Source organism: Notamacropus eugenii, chromosome 6 (genome assembly GCF_028372415.1).
Source record: "Notamacropus eugenii isolate mMacEug1 chromosome 6, mMacEug1.pri_v2, whole genome shotgun sequence".
Taxonomy (NCBI): Eukaryota; Metazoa; Chordata; class Mammalia; order Diprotodontia; family Macropodidae; genus Notamacropus; species Notamacropus eugenii.
This window is the reverse complement of record NC_092877.1, coordinates 86,206,026-86,227,229: the sequence shown is the minus strand read 5'-3', so window position 1 is coordinate 86,227,229 and position 21,204 is coordinate 86,206,026. Positions and strand designations below refer to the sequence as shown.

At 36.3% G+C, this 21,204-nt stretch overlaps 1 long non-coding RNA gene across 1 annotated transcript in view; it reads left to right on the top strand.

The window, feature by feature from the left end:
• The window catches only part of LOC140510457 (uncharacterized), a 53,667-nt gene extending 32,737 nt beyond the window's left edge, over window positions 1–20,930 (top strand). Inside the window, exons 2-4 of the long non-coding RNA XR_011969235.1 lie at window positions 6,967–7,112; window positions 10,110–10,305; window positions 20,829–20,930. This is a non-coding gene — a long non-coding RNA (uncharacterized lncRNA). The remainder of the gene's footprint in view (window positions 1–6,966; window positions 7,113–10,109; window positions 10,306–20,828) is intronic.
• The last annotated feature ends 274 nt before the right edge of the window (window positions 20,931–21,204 follow it).

Here is a 21,204-nt window from a genome sequence, read left to right as displayed (position 1 = left end):
AGCAGATTGGTCATAGGGTCAATTAGAATGCTTGGTGTTTGGGGAGGGAGGGGATAAAAGGGGAGAAAATTTGTAACCCAAAATTTTGTGAAAATGAATGTTAAAATTAAACAAATAAATTTAATTAAAAAAAAAGAATTATTGGTCCATTATTTTGATTAAGAGGATATCATCATCCTAATCTATTACATACAATATTTGACACAATAAGGGTTTAAGCTATAGAACGTTCTTAATTCTAGCATTAGTATCTTATATGTTTTGAGGATATGGATCTAGATAAATAAAATGTTTTATATTCATTGTTTGATGAGGTCGTGACTTCATTGATGTGAATATTCCCAGTAATATAGATTTGCAATCACTTTTCACCTCAGTAAATGGTGTACGTAAGTTGTTAAGACTGAAAACATTGTATCACCATGAAGCCAATCACATGATGAACCTGTTCAATCTTTACTAAGATTTTGGTTAGGTAAGGGCCATAAAATCTATTTCTTGGCCCATGATGGAAGACTGGCATGTCATATCATGGTCACAGTGGCAAGAATTTGTACATTGCTGTTATAAAAAGCAGCTAATTAGTTCAGTGCTTAGAGTGCCAGGCCTAGAGTCAGAAATATCTGAGTTCAAATTGGTCCTCATACCCTTATGAGTTATATTACCCTGGACTAGGCAGTTAACCCTGTTTGCCTGTATTTCTTCAACTACAAAATGATCTGGAAAAGAAAAGGGCCAACCACTTCAGGATCAGAAAATGTCAAATGGCATCATAAAGAGTTGAATGTGGGGTGGAGCCAAGACAGTGGAATAGAAGGATGGAACTGCTTTAGCTCTACCACCATAAAATGCCTGTAAAAAATGACTATAAACAAATTCTAGAGAAGTAGATGCTATAAAACAACAGAGTGAGAGAGCTTCCAGCCCAAGACAGCTTGAAAGACCATCAGGAAAGATCTATTGCACCAGACTCAGAGTGGAGCACAGACCAGCCTTGGCCATGTGGTATGGCAGGGACAGGACTGGAGCAAGGTTCAGGGTGCAGAATCATGGGCAGCAGATGTGGATTCCAGGTTTCTCAACCTGTAAACACCAAAGCCAGCTTCAAAGGTTTGGTGAGAAAACACTTTCACCTGTGTGAGAAGGGAGGAGGTTATGGCCCTAGTCCAGCTCCAAGGCAGTGATATCCATTGTGGCACAGTATCCATTTTTGGAGCCCTCCATATAGAGAACCTTGGGAAATCGAGCAGCTGATCTTGCTTTCAGTCCTGAGTGGTAGCTGTGGAGTGAGGAAGAGTGCTGGGGCTGATGGAGGCTCTGGAGAGGGAATTCTACTCACAGACCCTAGACAGAAAAGCTTGTGGTTGCTTCCAAACCACAGTGCAGGTCAGGAGAGGAGTTTACTCCTGGATTGTGCCACCTTGGAGAAACTGAGAACTTACAGGTACCTAAAGTAACCCTCCACTTGACAAAGGATTTAGAAGTCAAGTAACAGGCAGGGGAAATGATAAAAAAAAAATGGAAAAAAAAATAAGACTGTTGAAGGTTACTTTCTTGGTGAACAGGTATTTTCTTCCATCCTTTTCTGTGAGGAAGAACAAAGCATATCATCAGAGGAAGACATAAAAGTCAAGGCTTCTATATGCAAAATCTCCAAAAAATAGGCAGTGGTCTCAGGACATGGGCAAGATCAAAAAGGACTTTGAAAATCAAGGTAAAGAGAGGAGGAGGAAAAATTGGGAAGAGAAATGAGAGAAATGAAAGAAAATTGTGAAAAGCAAGTCAACAGCTTGCTAAAGGAGATCCAGAAAAATGCTGAAAAAAATAACATTCTAAAAAATAGAGAAACCCAAATGGCAAAAGAGGTCCAAAAAGTCAATGAAGAGAAGAATGCTTTAAAAAGCATAATTAGCCACAAGGAAAAGGAAATTCAAAATCTTACTGAAGAAAATAATTCTTTAAAAATTAGAATGGAGCTTATGGAATCTAATGATCTTATGAGAAACCAAGGAATTACAAAACAAAATCAAAAGAATGAAAAAATAGAAGATAATGAGAAATATATCATTGGAAAAATAACTGACCTGGAAAATAGATCCAGAGAGACAATTTAAAAAATAATGGGACTACCTAAAAGTCATGATCAAAAAAGAGTTTAGACATCATGAAATTATCAAGCAAAACTATCCTGGTTTTCTAGACCCAGAGTGAAAAATAAATATTGAAAGACTCCAGCAATCACCTCCTAAAAGATATACGAGAAGAAAATTTTCTAGTAATATTGGAGTCAAATTCCAGAGTTCCCAGGTCAGGGAGAAAATATTCCAAGCAACCAGAAAGAAACAATTAGAATATTATGGAAATATGATCAGGATAACACACAATATAGCAGCTTCTACATTAAGGGATTGTAGAGCTTGTAATATGATATTCCAGAGATCAAAGGAACTAGGATCAGAACCAAGAATTTCCTCCCCAGCAAAACTGAGTATAATAATTCAGGGGAAAATGGGCATTCAATGAAATAGAGGACTTTCAAGCATTCTTGATCAAAAGATCAGAGCTGAACAGATAATTTGACTTTCAAAAACAAGAATCAAAAGAGGTATGTAAAGGTAAACAAGAAATAAAAGTCATAGGGGACTTACTAAAGTTGAACTGTTTATATTCCTACATGGAAAGATAATATCTATAACTCTTGAAATTTTTCTCAATATTTGAGTAGTTGCAGGGATTATACACATATAAACAGAAGGCATGGGATGAGTTTAATAGGAAGGTTTGATACGTAAAACAATAAAATGAAGGGGTGACAGAGAAATATATTGAAAGGACAAGGGGAGAAATGGAATGGGGCAAATTATCTCATAAAAAGAGGCAAGAAAACTTTTCTTCAGTGGAGGGGAAAAGGGGGGAGGTGAGAGGGAAAAAGTGAAGCTTACTCTCATCACATTTGACTTGAGAAGGGAATAACATGCACCCTCCATTTGGTAAGAAAATCTATTTTGCACTACAGGAAAGTAGGATAGAAGGGGATGAGTGGGGTATGGGGGGATAATAGAAGGGAGGGCAAATGGGAGGAGGGAGTAATATGAAGTAAACACTTTGGGGAAGGGACAAGGTCAAAAGAGAGAATAGAATCAGTGGGGGCCAGGATAAGATGGAGGGAAATATAGTTACTCTTTCACAACGTAACTATTATGGAAGTCTTTTGCATAACTATACATGCATAGCCTAAATTCAATTGCTTGCCTTCTCAGTGGAGATGGGTGGGGAAGGAGGAAGGAAGAGAAGTAGGAACTCAAACTTTTAAGAACAAATGTTGAGAATTGTTTTTGTATGCAGCTGGGAAATAAGAAATACAGGTAATGGGATATAGAAATCTATCTTGTCCTACAAGAAAAGAGAGAAGATGAAGATAAGGGAAAGGTGGGGTGTTATAGAATGGAGGGCAGATTGGTGGAAGGGGTAATCAGAATGCATGGTGTCTGGGGTAGGGGGAAGGGAAAGACAGGTAGAAATGTGGAACCCAAAATCTTGTGGAAATGAATGTTGAAAACTAAAAATAAATAAATAAATATTTTTTTGAAAGTTGGTTATGATTGAAGCAAGTAAAAAAAACAACAAACATAATAATATATTGTATAAATCTAAGACCACCTCCATGAATTGATGAGATATCAGAGCTGGACATTAGGGAATTACTTAAATTTGGTGGAAAAATATCTCATTAGGCTGTTGTAATTAGCAAAATACTGTCTTCATTCTATACATGAAAATGTTGGCAAAAGATTAAAATACTTTGTAGTGAAAAAATGGCCTAGGTTAAACAATATTATCACCACTGCTGAGTTTTACCTAGTCTGTGAAGGATAGTTATCTATTATTGGGAATATATAGATACTTTCTTATTCTTGAATAGAACAAATGAAATCCTTATACATCAGAAAAGATGGACCCAACAAAGACATGATCGTTCTCTGTCATTATATCTATTGCATTTATTTCATTCTTTGTATATATACGTATATCATTCGATGCTTACCACAATCCTATCATTTTCAAGAGTATTATGATTATTTCCATTATGCAGAGAAGAAATCCAAGGGAGATATTAAATAACTTTTCAAAGTTTACAAAGCAAATAAATGGCAGAGATGAATCTCAAACTTAGGTCTAATGAATAATAGATTAATTATTTCTGATAATAGGATTTAGAGCTGGCTGGAAGTTATTTAAAGTTTTATCTAGTTGTAGTCTAGTGTCCTTATTTTATGAATATCGGATCTTAATGTCTTATGTGTTGTAACTTGGCTAACATCAGATGGGTAGAAAGAGGTGGAGACAGTATTTTATCCTGGGTTTTCTGACTGGAGCTTTGTTGATTTTGTACATATACTATTCTTTCTTGGCTCCAATTCCAATGCTCTTTCCACTGATCTACACAGAGCAATGTCTAATGAATGATTCCTTCCTCTGATAGCAGTTTTCTTATCCTGTGAGGATACTTACAACTCTACTAAACTGTTCTCCTGCAGGTCACATTTCCTTTCCTTGGAGTCATAATTTCTCTTTAATAATATCATTGAAGTAAGAGAACATGTTTTCTTTCCCTTTTCAATGACTAGATATTAATAGTCTTTTGGAATTAAAGCAAGTAGTTGAGACTGATGATATATATTTGGACTAGCACCCTTTTCAGGGCTGCTCATCCTCTGTTGGTGTCCACTTGTCACCCAACTCTCACCTGTGGCTCCAATAATCTGTAGCATGTCCAGTGTCCAAACTCTGATATAACTGTCTTGGCAGACAGGCTAAATAAGGTAGATGCTAAGTTTCAGGCCTAAATCTATTGGGGCATTAGGGGTATGTCAAGCACAAACATGTGAAGATATCCTTCGGTGAAATGGGTGGACAAGAACAATTTGTTTTGACAGTTGTGAAGGGATGTGACAAATGTTCTTTGGAGTTCTTAGAGCTTGGTCAGATATCCAAGACATGAAGGTTATCCACTCCAGCCTGGGTCACAGCCAGTGGTCTTGACTTTTTTCTTGCCACTGGAGTTCTACAACTGAAAGAAAGTGGGAGGATGACAACTTTGACCAAGTCTGCCTTACTTAAATCCAATTCATGAGTTAGTTAAGATATCACCTCAAGATATCACTAGACTTCTTCAAACTTGAAGAATTAATGGTTAACAGGATGTACTTGGAAATGTTTTCATTTTATTGCTTTTGGAATTATCTCTGTCAAAAAGAGGCTCAATCTCTTTGAGAAGCTTTCTCATCAGTGTCAGAATTAGAGAACATTCAAATGTTCTCTACATTTAATGTATACATATATATAAATAATCTGTAAAAAAGTGAAAATCTTTATCCAAAAATAAAATATCCCCAGACAGTCAATTGTTTGATTTACTATTTTTGGTTGCCATTTGTTAAATGTAATAGGTTATTTTTGCCATTCAAAATTAACATGATTATTCTGTAACAAGTAGTTTATTATGAATGTGTAAGTCATGTTCTTAGGAATAAATGTATAATTATGTACAAGAAGAGTTCAGATGTATAGGGAACTTTATGGTTAATATAATGCTTATTTAACCATAATCCTGATGGAGTAACTGCTGTTTCTATTTTCATTCCAAATTTATACCTTAGAGTCACAGAATCATAGTGCTGGAAATAACCTCAGGCGTCATCTAGTGTATCCTATCCCTGAACAAGAATTCTCACTTCAAATCACAGCAAGTGGTCATCTAGACTTTGCTTAAATGCCTTCAGTAAGGAAAGAAAATATTACCAGCTGGGACAAAATATTCCATTTCAAGATACCTCTAATTTTCCATGTAATAAGCCCAAACTTTGCTCTGGACAAGTACACACAATGATTTTAACTCTTCCACCTAGACCATGAAAAGGAAATTGAATCCATTTTTCACTAGACAGAGCTATCATATCAACTGATCCAAGAAATCTAATAAACAATAATTCATCACCTAGTATGGGCAGCTAGGTGGTACAGAGCACCAGGCCTGTGAGGAAGGCTCATTTTTCTGAGTTAAAAATCTGGCATCAAATACTTACTACTTGTGTGACCCTGGGCAAATTACTTAACACTGTTTGCCTCAGTTTCCTTATCTGTAAAATGAGGTGAACTAGTAAATGGCAAACTACTTCAATAATATGTACTGAGAAAACCCCAAATGGGACCACTAAAATTTGCACTTTATTTAAAATAATTTAAAAAATAAACAGTAATCACCTAAGTGCCAAACACTGTGCTAAGCTCTGAGAATACAACTAATAAAAGGATATATAGTCTGTGCTCTCAAGTCTAATGGGGGAGAAAAAAGACAAAAGAAGGAAAGGAAGAGAAAGAGGGAAGCCATGTGGTGCCATATTGTTCCAGGGAGTTGAAATCAGGCAGGAGAGTTGATGCAAAGTAAAGGGATCAGCCCTAAGCATTCTCTTCTCCAGGTTAAAAAAAAAAGTTAATATGACATTATCTATTGGCCTTTCATTATTCTGCTTACTATTCTCTGGATTCTCTTCATTTTTTCTGTTATCCTTCATAAAGCACCCCCCAAAATGCCATGAAATAATCCTGATGTGGCCTGAACATTTCAGAGTAGAATGGACATATGATTTCCTTGCTCTTGGCTCTGTAATTATTAAAAATTTTAGTGACAGTGTTTACATTATCAGTTCCTTTAGTACTTTTATTTGACTCTCTGTATTGTATCATTTTAAAAAATATTTTTAAATCATACATTAAGATTTTACATTTGATACTATTTATTTCATGTAATTAATTTCGCTCACTATTTTAGTTTCACATGAGCTTTAAAAATCCTAGTACTGCCATTGAAAATTTTTGATATCCTTATCAGATTTATTGTATCATCAAAAATCACAAGCATGACATCTATTTATTGATTGATTCACTTGTCCTTTCCTCCAACAGTTTACTTAAATCCCTATTATGTGCAAGTGATAACAATCCACAGACAAATATGAAGTCCATTGCCCTCCAACAGCTGAAATTCTACTGGGGACAAGCAACATGTTTCAAGAAAGAAAGAATGAAATATACACAGATTAATTCCCTGGGTATGTAATGTATTAACAATAGGATGGGTCAGGATAGACTTCTTACAGATTCTTACTTAAGCTCACATTGGAAAGAAGCTACACCTTCAAAGATGCATTTGAAAAAAGAATGTTTTGTAGTCATGGGGAAGAACCTATGGAAAGAGCAAGGATTGGAAACTGATTACCATCTATGGGGAACATCAAGAAAGTCAATTAGTATAAAAGCATAGTTTTCTATGAACTTGGAAATTATCTAGGTATTTTAGAGGAGTTTAAAAGTCACACAGCAAAATTTGCATTTTATAATAAAGACAAAACCAACGAATTTTCTTGGGCCAGGGAACAATATGGTCTGAACAGCGCTTAATATAAATGTGGGAAATGGCATTATCTAAACCAGTGATAAACATCTTGAAAGATAGTAACAATATACTTGTATTGGCCCTTCATAATATTACTGGTAGCTTACAATCTTATTAAAATTTTCATCTACATTAATCTCATTTCACCTTTAAAATAATCCACTGAAGCAAATAGTTAAAAGTCTTTATTATTTTCCTTTTAGAGGTGAAGAAAGTCTGCAAGATGAAGTGACTTACCTGAGTATACATAGCTAATAAGTGTTAATGCTGAAATTTAGACCCAGACCTTTATGAACCATAGATTAATTCCTTAAACTCATATGTTGGAAAGGCAAGAAACAACATTAGAAGTCCACATGGGGCAGTGCTGCCACTTTTTTTTATGAGGGAACTCAAGTTCACACAAATTTTTCTTTTGCCTGACCCATGAATCTTTGCTACAATTTATGTAAGCTTAATCAATAGACATTTGTTGATTGGCTACCATATATACTGTGCTAAACACTGGAGATTAAAAGAGAGGCAAAAAATAGTCCTTGCTCTCAAAGAACTCATAGTCTACTGGGGGAGGGGAGAAATATGCAAACAAGTATTTACATACAATTTACAGACAGAAAAAAATGGAGGGTACTCTCCGGGGGAAGACACAAAGATTAGGGAAGAATAAGAATGTTTTGTTTTTGCTTTTGTTTCTTACAGAAAGTGCACTTATTTTATCTGGGACGTGAAGGAAGTCAGTGAAGTTAGGAGAGAATTTAAGCTATAGGCTGCCAGTAAAAATGCCTTGAGTCAGGAGATGGAATATGTTATTCTAAGAACAGCAAGTAAGGAGGTGCTGCAGATTTATTATTGGAAAGAAAGGAGTAAGAAAACTGAAAAGTTGGGTGGTATAATGGGGCAGATGAAAAAGGGCTTTGAATGCCAAAGAATCTGAATTTGATTGTGGAGGTGACAGAGAGCTACTGGAGTTCATTGACTAGGGATGATATTTTTGGACCTATACTTTAGGCCTGTGCAATATTCTCCTGGTCTACCAGTATGTAGGTGATAGATATAGGGAATATAACTTTTGTTTGATTAGCATATGTAACTCCCTTTTAGACAAGGACACTCCCTCTACCCTTGCACCTCAGCAACTTAAAGTGACAAGGCTGCCTAAGGAATTGAGAGACTAGATCTTAGATTTTCCTGGCATTGAGACAAATTTTCCCTTCACTACTCCTCCTTGTATTTAAAAATGCTTTTGTCACCAAAATTTGAAATAAAAAACATTTTTGCCTGAAATATGAATAACTAGAACTTGTGTTCCTATAAACAGTTCAGTTAATGCCGAGGGTTTAAGTAGCTATTGGGAAGTGACCTTCACCAAGTGTAGTAACCCTCTCTCAAAAGGAAATTATTCCCCTCTATGGAAGAAACAGAAATAAAATTATATGTGGGTAGTTCCAGCATCTCTATGTTGCCCTATTATCTTTTTATCAATCTATCAATAAGAAACAATTTATTAACCACCTATTATGTACTACCCACTGTGCTACATGCTCAGGATACAAAGACAAAATGAAACAGAACCTGTCCTCAAGGATCCTGAATTCTATCAGAGAACATTTACATAGCAGTGATGCTAAAATAAGATGGACTTCCGTTTTAAGTCCATCTTTTTATGAAGAAATTACAGAAAGGTAAAGACAATATTCAGAAAAGATGAGAGAGTGTGGAATTTTATGAGTGTCTGCATCAATGATATCGCAGATCCAGTAGAGGGTTCCTATTCCTGTTATCAGGTCTCTACATATCTGAATATTGAGCTTCATGAAGATTGCTAAAAGTCATAAACAAGAGATCTGTGGTGGAAAGGGAAAACGGCTTTGAATATTTCCTTGTCCTTATCTGAAAGGCAATTACTCTTTGAGATAATAATATAGCTTTTTTCAACTAGAAAAAAATTAGCCAGGTTAAAAAAAAGTAAAGCTAACTTATACGGTATTGGATAAATACACCTTTCATTGCAGGACAGATAGCCCTCTGTTAGAATTCTCCCATTTTGCCAAGGAGGGGTATCTGGCTACTTTAAAATAGAAGCATATGATGGTATGTAGCTAGAAAGCAAGGATAATTTAAAATAGAAGTGCAAATAGCCACTAGCCTACAGTGAGTAACAATTTAAGCGAAGTAGTAAAGAATTCTGGTTTAATTTATTTCACTTGCTCTGTACTTCCTGGCAGGGGAATGAGTGATAAAACATTTTTATAGTACAGTAAATTTCTGGTATTTTATTTACAAGGTTGTTTTAAATCATAGAGTGGCTATAACAGGAAGAAACGATACAATGTGGGAAACAAAAATCTTGTTCTCAACACAGAGAATTGTTTGTGCTTATAGTTGGTTTTCTGTATGCCTTTGACCACTACAAAGAAGCAAGCACTGAGTTTTTTCGTGTATTGTTGAGCAAAAAAAGGAAGTGAAGCAAAGATTTTATCTACTTTTTTAAACAAAATGTCCATTTCAAGTCCACAAGACTCTGTCTGCATTTTGAGAGGAGAAAACACAGTTGTAAGGAAGTGACATTACTACCTTGGCTCCCAGAGTATTTCAATGCAAATGAGATATCTCATTTACTCCAGTATTTGACAAGCTTTTCTTTCCTTTCCAGAGAAAAGTCATGTGAAACGTTATAAAGAGGACATCAGTATAACTTTACAACTCCGTGGACTCAATGCATTAATCAATGCAGAAGCTGAAAGAAAGAAGTGTTTAATAGCCTGAATCTTTTATCCTTTCTGCAGACACTGTATTACTTTAAATCCAAAAAGAAACTGCATTGAGATATACATTTATGACATGAAAGTGTGAGTTATTTTTAGTTCTAGCTCTCTCTATTAGAGATTTTTTCCCATTACTTCAAGGATTGTTAAGATGCATGTATTTCCCATTAGTGATTACTTGAGCTACACATGTAGGTCAGGAAAAGGAGAGTTATGCCTGATAGAGAATTACATGTAAAATAGTATTCTCCATACAGGGTCATATATTTGGAACTAATATCTCTATAAGAGGCTGAGGTAATTTGAGAGATATTATGTATGAAACAGAACATATATCTAATTATGTCATTAATTTGATGATATTCAGTTCCACAAATATTTCTTAAAAGTGTACCATGTACTAAACCCCAACGAAGCAAAAAACAAAGAAGAAAAATGAGATTCATTCCTCAAGGCTCTTGCCAATGGAATATTCGTGTTTCATCATGTAGTAAATAAAGAACTAGCCTTGGAGGGAGGAAGATGTAGATTTTAGTCCTGCCTTCTATATATCTATATATCTATATCTATCTATCTATCTATCTATCTATCTATCTATATATATGTATATTTGACATGTCTGACTATGATCAGGTCACTTGACTGATTTCCACAGAGAACTTTTTTAATACTTTTTGTACATGTGTGTGAGTGTGTGTGTAATGAAGCATGTGACTTTGTGAATCTTTATCTTTCAATCTATATTTAAAAAATCATAGATAATAATTTAGAAAGTCCAACTCTTAATATTACAAATTGCAGAAAGGATACAGACTGAACTAATAGAGGGACTGCCCTTACTTGGGAGATCCCTGTACCAATGAAATTGTAGGTTCAGGTCCTATTCTTAACCTATAATGTATAAACAATAATTATAATACAAGGAAGAATGTGATCCATAGCATCCAAAGAGTAAGACAGTATGATATGAGATTTGAGAAGGGAAGAGTCATTTCTAACTTGGGGAAAAAAGAAGGAAATTAGGGAAGGCAGTCATGAAATAGAAATATATGTGCAGAGACAAAATAAGGTGCTGGAGCATAATCTGTTATGCTTAAGCTGAAGTCAAAAAGAAAGGTAGGGGCAGGGCAATCATGATCTCAGACAAGGCAAAAGTAAAAATAGACCTAATCAAAAATATAACTGAGGAAACTATATTTTGCTAAAAGGTACCAGAGACAATGGAGTAATATTTTATAACAAGTATCTCTGATAAAGTTCTTATTTCTCAAGTACATAAGGAATTGATTCAAATTTATACGAATATATCATTCCCCAATTAATAAATGATCAATTTTCTAAACAAATAATTTTCAGAAGAAATCAGTTATCTATAATAATATGAAAAAATGCTCTGACTATTGACTAGAGAAGTGTGAATTAAAATAACTCTGAGGTACAACTTCATACCTTTCAGAAAAGACAAATGCTGGTGGGGATGTGGGGGAAAACACACAGATAATCTGCTTGTAGAGTTTTTAATTGGTCCAGCCATTCTGGAGAAAAATTCAGAACTACATTCAAAGGGCTATAAAACAGTCAACTCCCCAAAGACATCAAAGAAAAAGGAAAGGCACATATACACACACCCACAAATATATATATATATATATATATATATATATATACATATATATATATATATATATGTATATATATATATATATATATATAAGCTCTTTTTGTAGCTGCAAAGAATTGGAAATTAAAGGAATGTACATTGATTAGAGAATGACTAAACAATTTGCAGGGGCGGAGCCAAGATGGCGTAGTAGAAAGACGCACATACACATAGCTCCGAACCCACAACCCATAGAACAACTACAAAGAAGTAACTCACGGCGAATTCTGCACCCAGAGGCCACAGAACATTGGAGCGAGGGAGATTTCTGTTCCGGAGAGACCTGCAAACCTCTCGTAAAAGGTCCCTCGTGCTGCGGACTGGGCGCCGGGACTGGGAGCTGAGTACAGCCCTGCTGTGGCCACGGCACCGAGAGGAACAGATCCGAGCGGGCTTCAGGGACGGGATCTCCAGCGGCCGCACAAGTACCTCCACCCACAGGTGATGGGGGTCTGTGAGAGAGTCCCTTTGGCGGGTCGAGGGGGGAGTGGGGTGCCCCCATGGCTCGGGCCCCCTCGGGAGACAGAAGCTGAGGGGCAGCGGCAGACCAGGGCTCTCCAAGCAGGCAGGAGCCTGGATCCATTGTTGAAGGTCTGTGCATAAACTCCCTGAGGGAACTGAGCCTGAGAGGCAGCCCTGCCCTCACCTGAGCATCTGAATTTAATCTCACACTGAATAGCAGCCCTGCCCCCGCCCAAAGCCCTGAGGCTGGAAGCAGCATTTGATTCTCAGACCCCAAACACTGGCTGGGAGGATCAGGAGGTGAGGTGGGTGTGAGGAAAATATTCAGAGGTCAAGTCACTGGCTGGGAAAATGCCCAGAAAAGGGAAAAGAAATAAGACTATAGAAGGTTACTTTCTTGGTGAACAGGCATTTCCTCCCTTCCTTTCTGATGAGGAAGAACAATGCTTACCATCAGGCAAAGACACAGAAATCAAGGCTTCTGTGTCCCAGCCCACTCAATGGGCACAGGCCATGGAAGAGCTCAAAAAGAATTTTGAAAATCAAGTTAGAGAGGTGGAGGAAAAGCTGGGAAGAGAAATGAGAGACATGAAGTCAAAGCATGAACAGCAAATCAGCTCGCTGCTAAAGGAGACCCAAAAAAATGTTGAAGAAAATAACACCTTGAAAACTAGCCTAACTCAATTGGCAAAAAAGGTTCAAAAAGCCAATGAGGAGAAGAATGCTTTCAAAAGCATAATTAGCCAAATGGAAAAGGAGATTCAAAAGCTCACTGAAGAAAATAGTTCTTTCAAAATTAGAATGGAACAGATGGAGGCTAATGACTTTATGAGAAACCAAGAAATCACAAAACAAAACCAAAAGAATGAAAAAATGGAAGATAATGTGAAATATCTCATTGGAAAAACAACTGACCTGGAAAATAGATCCAGGAGAGACAATTTACAAATTATGGGACTACCTGAAAGCCATGATCAGAAAAAGAGCCTAGACATCATCTTTCATGAAATTATCAAGGAAAACTGCCCTGAGATTCTAGAACCAGAGGGCAAAATAAATATTCAAGGAATCCACAGAACACCGCCTGAAAGAGATCCAAAAAGAGAAACTCCTAGGAACATTGTGGCCAAATTCCAGAGTTCCCAGGTCAAGGAGAAAATATTGCAAGCAGCTAGAAAGAAACAATTCAAGTATTGTGGAAATACAATCAGGATAACACAAGATCTAGCAGCTTCTACATTAAGGGATCGAAGGGCATGGAATAGGATATTCCAGAAGTCAAAGGAACTAGGACTAAAGCCAAGAATCACCTACCCAGCAAAACTGAGTATAATACTTCAGGGGAAAAATTGGTCTTTCAATGAAATAGAGGATTTTCAAGCATTCTTGATGAAAAGACCAGAGCTGAAAAGAAAATTTGACTTCCAAACACAAGAATGAAGAGAACCATGAAAAGGTGAACAGCAAAGAGAAGTCATAAGGGACTTACTAAAGTTGAACTGTTTACATTCCTACATGGAAAGACAATATTTGTAACTCTTGAAACATTTCAGTATCTGGGTACTGGGTGGGATTACACACACACACATGCACACACGCACACACACATAGAGACAGAGTGCACAGAGTGAATTGAAGAGGATGGGATCATATCTTAAAAAAAAATGAAATCAAGCAGTGAGAGAGAAATATATTGGGAGGGGAAAAGGAAGAATTGAACGGGGCAAATTATCTCTCATAAAAGAGGCAAGCAAAAGACTCATTAGTGGAGGGATAAAGAGGGGAGGTAAGAGAAAAACATGAAGTCTACTCTCATCACATTCCACTAAAGGAAAGAATAAAATGCCTACTCATTTTGGTATGAAAACCTATCTTACAATACAGGAAAGTGGAGGATAAGGGGATAAGCAGAGTGGGGGGGGGATGATAGAAGGCAGGGCATGGGGAGGAGAGTGCAATTTGAGGTCAACACTCATGGGGAGGGATAGGATCAAAAGAGAATAGAAGTAATGGGGGACAGGATAGGATGGAGGGAAATATAGTTAGTCCTATACAACACAACTATTATGGAAGTCATTTGCAAAACTACACAGATTTGGCCTATATTGAATTGCTTGCCTTCCAAAGGGAAGGGGTGGAGAGGGAGGGAGCTAAAGAAGTTGGAACTCAAAGTGTTAGGATCAACTGTAATGTTCTTACCACTAGGAAATAAGAAATACAGGTAAAGGGGTATAGAAAGCTATCTGGCCCTACAGGACAAAAGAGAAGACAGAGACAAGGGCAGAGAGGGATGATAGAAGAGAGAGCAGATTGGTCATAGGGGCAATTAGAATGCTTGGCGTTTGGGGGGGGAGGGGAGAAAAGGGGAAAAATTTGTAACCCAAAATTTTGTGAAAATGAATGTTAAAAGCTAAATAAAAAAAACAAAAAAAAACAAAAAAAAAAACAATTTGCACTATATGATTTTGACAATACTATTGAATTATAAGAAATGATGAAGGAATTGTCAGAAAAACCTTGAAAAACCTATTTGAACTGATGCAAAATGAAGTGAGTGGAACCAGATCTTTATGTACAGTAACAATTTTGTAATGATCATCAATGTGAAAGACTTAGCTACTCTGACCAGTACAAAGATCCAAGAAAATGTGAAAGGAATCATGATGAAAAATGCTATCCACATCCACAGATATCACTGATGAATTCTGAGTGTAAAGTGAAGTGTATCTCATTTTGTTTTTCTTGCTTTCTTTTGTCACATGACTAACATGGAAGTATGTTTTGCATGTTTTCACATATATAATTAATGTAATATTGCTTGCCTTGTCAGTGGCTGGGGCGGGGGGGGAGTGGAGAGAGGGAGAGGATTTGAGATCCAAAATATAAAAAAATAAAAAATGCTTAAAATAAATAATAAAATTTAAGAGAAATAAGAGGCCAGTTGTATCTTTGCAGCAAGTGAATGGCAAACCAATGAACATTATCTGAAACATCAGCAGTCCTGGGATATGTCAGAGTTCTGTTATCTGAAGTGTCTATTATTTATGGATTTGGAAAATTAGAGAGAAGTAGAATGCAAAGAATAGACACAGAGGTGAGAATTGAGTAAGTTAATTTGCCTGAAATATTTGGAAAATTCTCATTTCTGCTTGAATTATTTGCCAGCAACTATTTGAGAGTATGTAAAATCTTCATTCATACTTTTTTTAGCAGCTCATGGGATAGCTAGATAGTGTACTGGATAGAGCATGAAGCCTAGATTCAGAAAGACCTGAGTTTAAATCCTGGGTGACCTTGAGTAAGTCATTTGATCTCTGTCTCACTTACTTCCTCTGTAAAATGGGTATAATAGCATCTATTTCCCAGGTTGTTCTGAAGATCAAATAAGATAATAATTGTAAAGCACCTAGATCCATACCTGGCACATAGCAAACATCATGTAAGTGCTAGTTATTATCATCATCATTTAAAAGTACCTTATTTTTTTCATTTCTTCTCAGTAAATTTTAGAACCAACTTGGATTTAATTTTTAGTGAGTTCCTCCTCTCTCATTTTTGCTTTGATTTGTTGATTTTTAAGTATTAAATTAGTAACTGACCCTAGATTGATAAATGAAAATATATTCTATAGTTTTGAGGAGTAAGGGAATAGTGGAAATAGAAGGGAGTACAAACTCCTCTTCCTAGAAATATGGTACAGAAGAAGAGAAAAAAATATATTAGATTGATGGAGTAGCAAAGTCAAGTGTGCATGCAGTTTTTGTTTGTTTTGATCAGACAACTTCAGTTATAGTTGGGGCTGAGGAAGAGAGATGCAGACAGACAGAGACACAGAGACAAAGACAGATACACAGAGACAGAGACATGGAGATAGACAGAGAGAGACAAAAAAGCCAGAGAGAGATTGGAGGCAAAGAGATGAATGATTATAAATAGAAGTTACTGAGCATAGAATAAAGGGCACAAATGGGAATGTTACCCTTGGAAAAAAAGGATAGAATCCTCTGGCAAATAAACTACAAAAGAAGCAAGAGTAGTTCAAAATGTTAGTGATATTTTGCAGTTTAATAAGTATTTATTTCTACAAGTTCTTCTATTCGGAGCAGAGTTTTGCTGTTGCAAACCACTCCGGTATTTTTGCAAAGAAAAGCATATGGTGTCACAAGGAGTTGGACATGACTAGTCAAATAAATAACAAAATGGGGTTATCATCTTTTGCAAAGACATTTGGAAGAAATGAAATAACAAGTGGCTTAATAGGAGTCACAACTATAATATGAGTCAAATAAGGGGGCATTATTTTAAGTATTTCTAACTGTAATCTACCTTTGTTGCCCTCTCCATCCTCCTTCTCTACTTATAATTGATTATGATATGCCACGAGAAATGTGAAGGAGCAATACTAGGGTTTGTAAGTGATTGCTGTTATTCCAATACTTCCAGAGCAGCCAAATCCATTTGAGATATATCTCCCTGGGTCTTGCTTTTTTTTGTTGTTGTTGTTGAGTCAGTAGAAAGAAAATAATAGGGAGAGCATTTGCCCATGTTCCAGAATTCTGTCTTATTGGTTAGATGAACTGTCTGTCAATATAGCTTTAGCATGGTACAGTTGTAGTTATCTAGTCTGAGGTTAATTTCTAGTAAGTCAAAAAGTGAAAGTGGTGGAACACAGGGGAGGAAATGACTTTGTTGTATTAAGATTGCTCAATGCTAAATTTTTTTTCCTTTGATGGATGGAGGAAGAACACAAATTCTACTGTATAGGCCAATAGGCTAGAAATAGAATAATTTCTCTGCAGGTGCCCCTACAATTCTGATTAATAAATACTACTTGAGCAGTGGTTAGCTTGAACAGTTTTGGGTGACTCTTGGAGGAGTACAAGTGACACATATATAATGTTTGATTTTTAATTCACTCACTACTTGAATTGCATTATTCCTGATTACATATCTTCTAGGGGAAGTTAGGTTGGCGGTGGATAGGCTGCTGAAGCTGGAGTCACAAAGATTCATCTTCCTCAGTTAAAATCTTGCTAGGGTTGGAAGCTCAATTCCATGTGGACAGTCTCGGGCAGATAAAGGTGGGAACTTCTAAATCTTAGAGTTCTCACGAGACCCCCCAGGAAACGGCTGGGAATCGAGGTGAACCGAGCTATCTTGTGTATTTCCGCCTCTTCCCGTGAGAAACGTGATGGAAGAGAGCTCTCCCCGCCCTCGAAATTGTCCCGGATCTGGGCACACTATTGTTATCTAACAGCGCGGTATTCAGATGCAAACTATGTTGCTGAAGAGTTTAAGTAGGATCAGGAAAGCCTGAAAGCTCTCTTGGGCGGAGGGGCGCGGAGCGGACAGGACAACAAGGCTCCGCTTTTCCTCTCTCTTCTCTCCCCTCCCCCTCTCTCCCCGCTTATACTTCTACTTCCAATCTCTTATTGTAAGATCTTTGCCTCCTTGGGAGATCCTTCTCTCTCTCCCTCCTAAGGAAGAATCCCCTGCACTTGTAACCAAGACCCTGAAATAAAGCTCAACCCTTGTTCGACTCTGGAACGTCCTTTCTCTCATATGCGCACCCGGCGTGGCCAGCCGAAGGCCTCGGGAGGTGAGGTAAGAAAGACTCAGGTAGCCCACAGGCCTCTAGGCCTGGAAAAATCTGACCTCAGACACTTGCTAACTGTGTGACCCTGAACAAGTCACTTAATCCTATTTGCCTCAGTTTTCTCTTCTGTAAAAGAAGGTAGAGAAGGAAATGGAAACTCACTCCAGAATCTTTGCCAAGAACATCACAAATGAGGTCACAAAACATCAGATAGGATTGAAAAATGATTGAACTGACCATGTATTTCTACATAAAGCTCAAATGTATCCTAGATTTGCATCTGGAAAGGATGATGGAAGTCACATAATCTGAGCCTTTTGTTTTTAAGAGGAGCAACTGACATCCCACCCATTTATGTGACTTGCTTAAGGTTACATATACATAAGCACTAAAGCTAGGAACTGATCCTAGGTCCTCTAACTCTAAGTTCAACACTCTTTGCATTATAACAGACTAGAATTCATAAATGTGACAGACTCATATCATTGACAAAGTTAAATAGTTCCCTAACTTAAGTTGGAGTTACATATGAACAAACTATGCCATATAGTTTGAATCCTGACCAGCATTACACTGTTCCTGAAATTGCTATTAAGTGAGTCATTCTCTGAGGTTGAATAATTCCATATTGTAGAAGATGTGATGCTATTTATCTTGCTAAAGAAAATGTACACAGGTGATATGCTTGTAGTCACCAGATATTTGATGGATTATTCTGTGGAAGAGGAAATTATTTCCTCTGCTTGTTTCAAGAGAGAATAATTAGAATAAAAGTTTAGAGGTTACAGAGGGACAAATCAGATCATTGCACCAGTTGGAGCTAGGAAGGTCCACCGAACCCATCTAGGTCAGTCTTATCATTTTACAGATGAAAAAGTGCAAGGGAGGTTAAATGTCTTGTTTACTGTTACACAGATATTAATCAGCAAAGGTGATATTTGAATCTAGGTCCTCTGGACCCAAGAGCCATTGTCTTTTTTTTTTCACCACTGAACCGTACTCTCTCCCAATAAAAGAAAAACAAATAAACATTAACAGTTATTACAAAAATTGAAACGGACTACTGTAGGATAATACTAATGTCTTATGCTTGGAATTCTTTCAAATCAAGTCCCAATTTTAGGGTACATTAGAATGGATGTATACTATCAGATATACGGATATAGATAGTACTGGATATCTTTTGAAGACCCTTCTGATCTTTGAATTGTATAAGTCTATGAACTACTTCCCAGCTTATATCTTCCATTTTGTACTAATAAAATGAATTTTTAAAATCTCAATGTAGAAATTCATATGCATGTCTAGTAAATTTCATCTTTTTGAGATATGATTCATTTTTTGGTGATCTGTTGAACTTGGTTTTTGTCATCCAATATAAAAGTTTTCTTATCTAGTTTCTTGTTGTCTACAAATGTATTATGCATGGCACTGACAATATATGTTCAAATCTGCTAAAACATTGAAAAAACATAAGCAGGGATGAATCTTTCGGAAATTCCATGAAAATTCTCTCTATAGGTTAACTTAATTCCATTAGTCAATATTCCCTCACTCTTGTCATTCTACAAGTTCTGAATCTACTTAAATGTATTATCATATATTTGATGTTATCATCCATCCTTTCTACAAAGATTTTGTGGGTGACTTTTTCAAATATCTTAATGAAATCCAAGTATGTTATATCTATAGCATTTACTGACACCAGCATAGTAACCTTTTATGCAAAGAGAATGCAGTTAGTCTGCCTTAACTTCTTTTCAGCGAAATCAGGCTGGCATATGGTGATCACTCTTTACCTTTCTATGTGCAAGTAAATTAAACCTTTAATGATCTGTTCTTGATTTTAAAAAAAAGAAACTGACGTTAAACCTATAGTCTATGGTTGCAAAGACCTATTGTCCTATTTTTTTTCTGATAACAAACAAAATGCCTATATCTCCCGTATCAAACAACATTCCCATACTTCTCAATTTATCAAGCACCACAGAATCACAGAATTTCAATTGGAAGGGACTTTAGTAGTCATCTAATACAACCCATAGGTGAATCTTTTTCTAAAACCGACCCAACAAGTTATCATTTAGAATTTATTGTAGTACTACAGTGATGGGAGAAACCACGACATCCCAAAGCAACTAGTTCTACTTTTGGATAGCTCTAATTATTAAGAAGCTTCTTTTTACATGAAGTACAAGTTTGTCTCTTTTCAATTTCTACTCATTAATCCTAGTTCTGCTACTTGGAGCTGAAGGGAACATGACATCCCCATGACAATCATTATCATATCATCCCCCTCACTCACCCCCTGCTCCAAATCTACTCTTCTCTAGGTTTAACATTATCAGTTCCTTTAACTTATCCTTGTATGTTCGGCATTAAAGATTATTAATTATCTTATTTTTTTTTTAACTTTGGACATTCTCCACTTTAATGATATGTGTCTTAAATATTCCCTGACAGGGTTCAGCAATCATATCGAAAAAAATTTTAATCCTCTAGATCATAAAATATCAGGTCTAGTAGCTTGAAATAATGGATAGCAAATTGTATCTTTTTACCATGTCCTCAAATTTCAGATTTCAGTTACAAAATGTGATTTTTATTTGAACTTTCCTCATTAAGATAATTTAACATGGGTTATAAAGTAGAAATAAAATGGATATTGAGTACTTTCACTTAGATGTTATTGTAACTATCTAAGCCCCAACAGAGGCAAATCAAAAAAATCACTATTTGATTTATTTATTATTTATTTTGCCTAGAACTGGACCCTACACATATAATTTCCTTCCTCAAAGATCCTCTTCTTCCTGCACTGTGCATTTGAAAAGTTTAATTGATTTTCTACATATAACTTGCAACATGTTAATTTGTCTTTTTTTGTAGGTCAGCTTACAACGGAGTCAGCATCTGCTATTTTTGCTACATGTAAAAGTCAGAAAGCCAGTCATAATTTTCAGCTGAATGAAAGTAAAATAAATAAAAACATGATATTTCCCATACTATATGTTCAAATGTTTCCTATAAAAAGACAGTTGTGATCATTAGCAATCACCTCTATCTAGTCAGAAGATTCAAAGAAAAACAGGTAATAGTTAAAATGCCCAAGAGAAAGACAAGGAAAGGTCAACAAATTTTGGGGGAATAAATGCAGTAGGGTCTAATAAAGAACTAAATAAATGGGCAAAAGAGAGAAGCACCTCCATTAAATAAGAAATGGTGAAACTGAAATCAAATAGCAATATTTGAAGCTTTTCTCTCA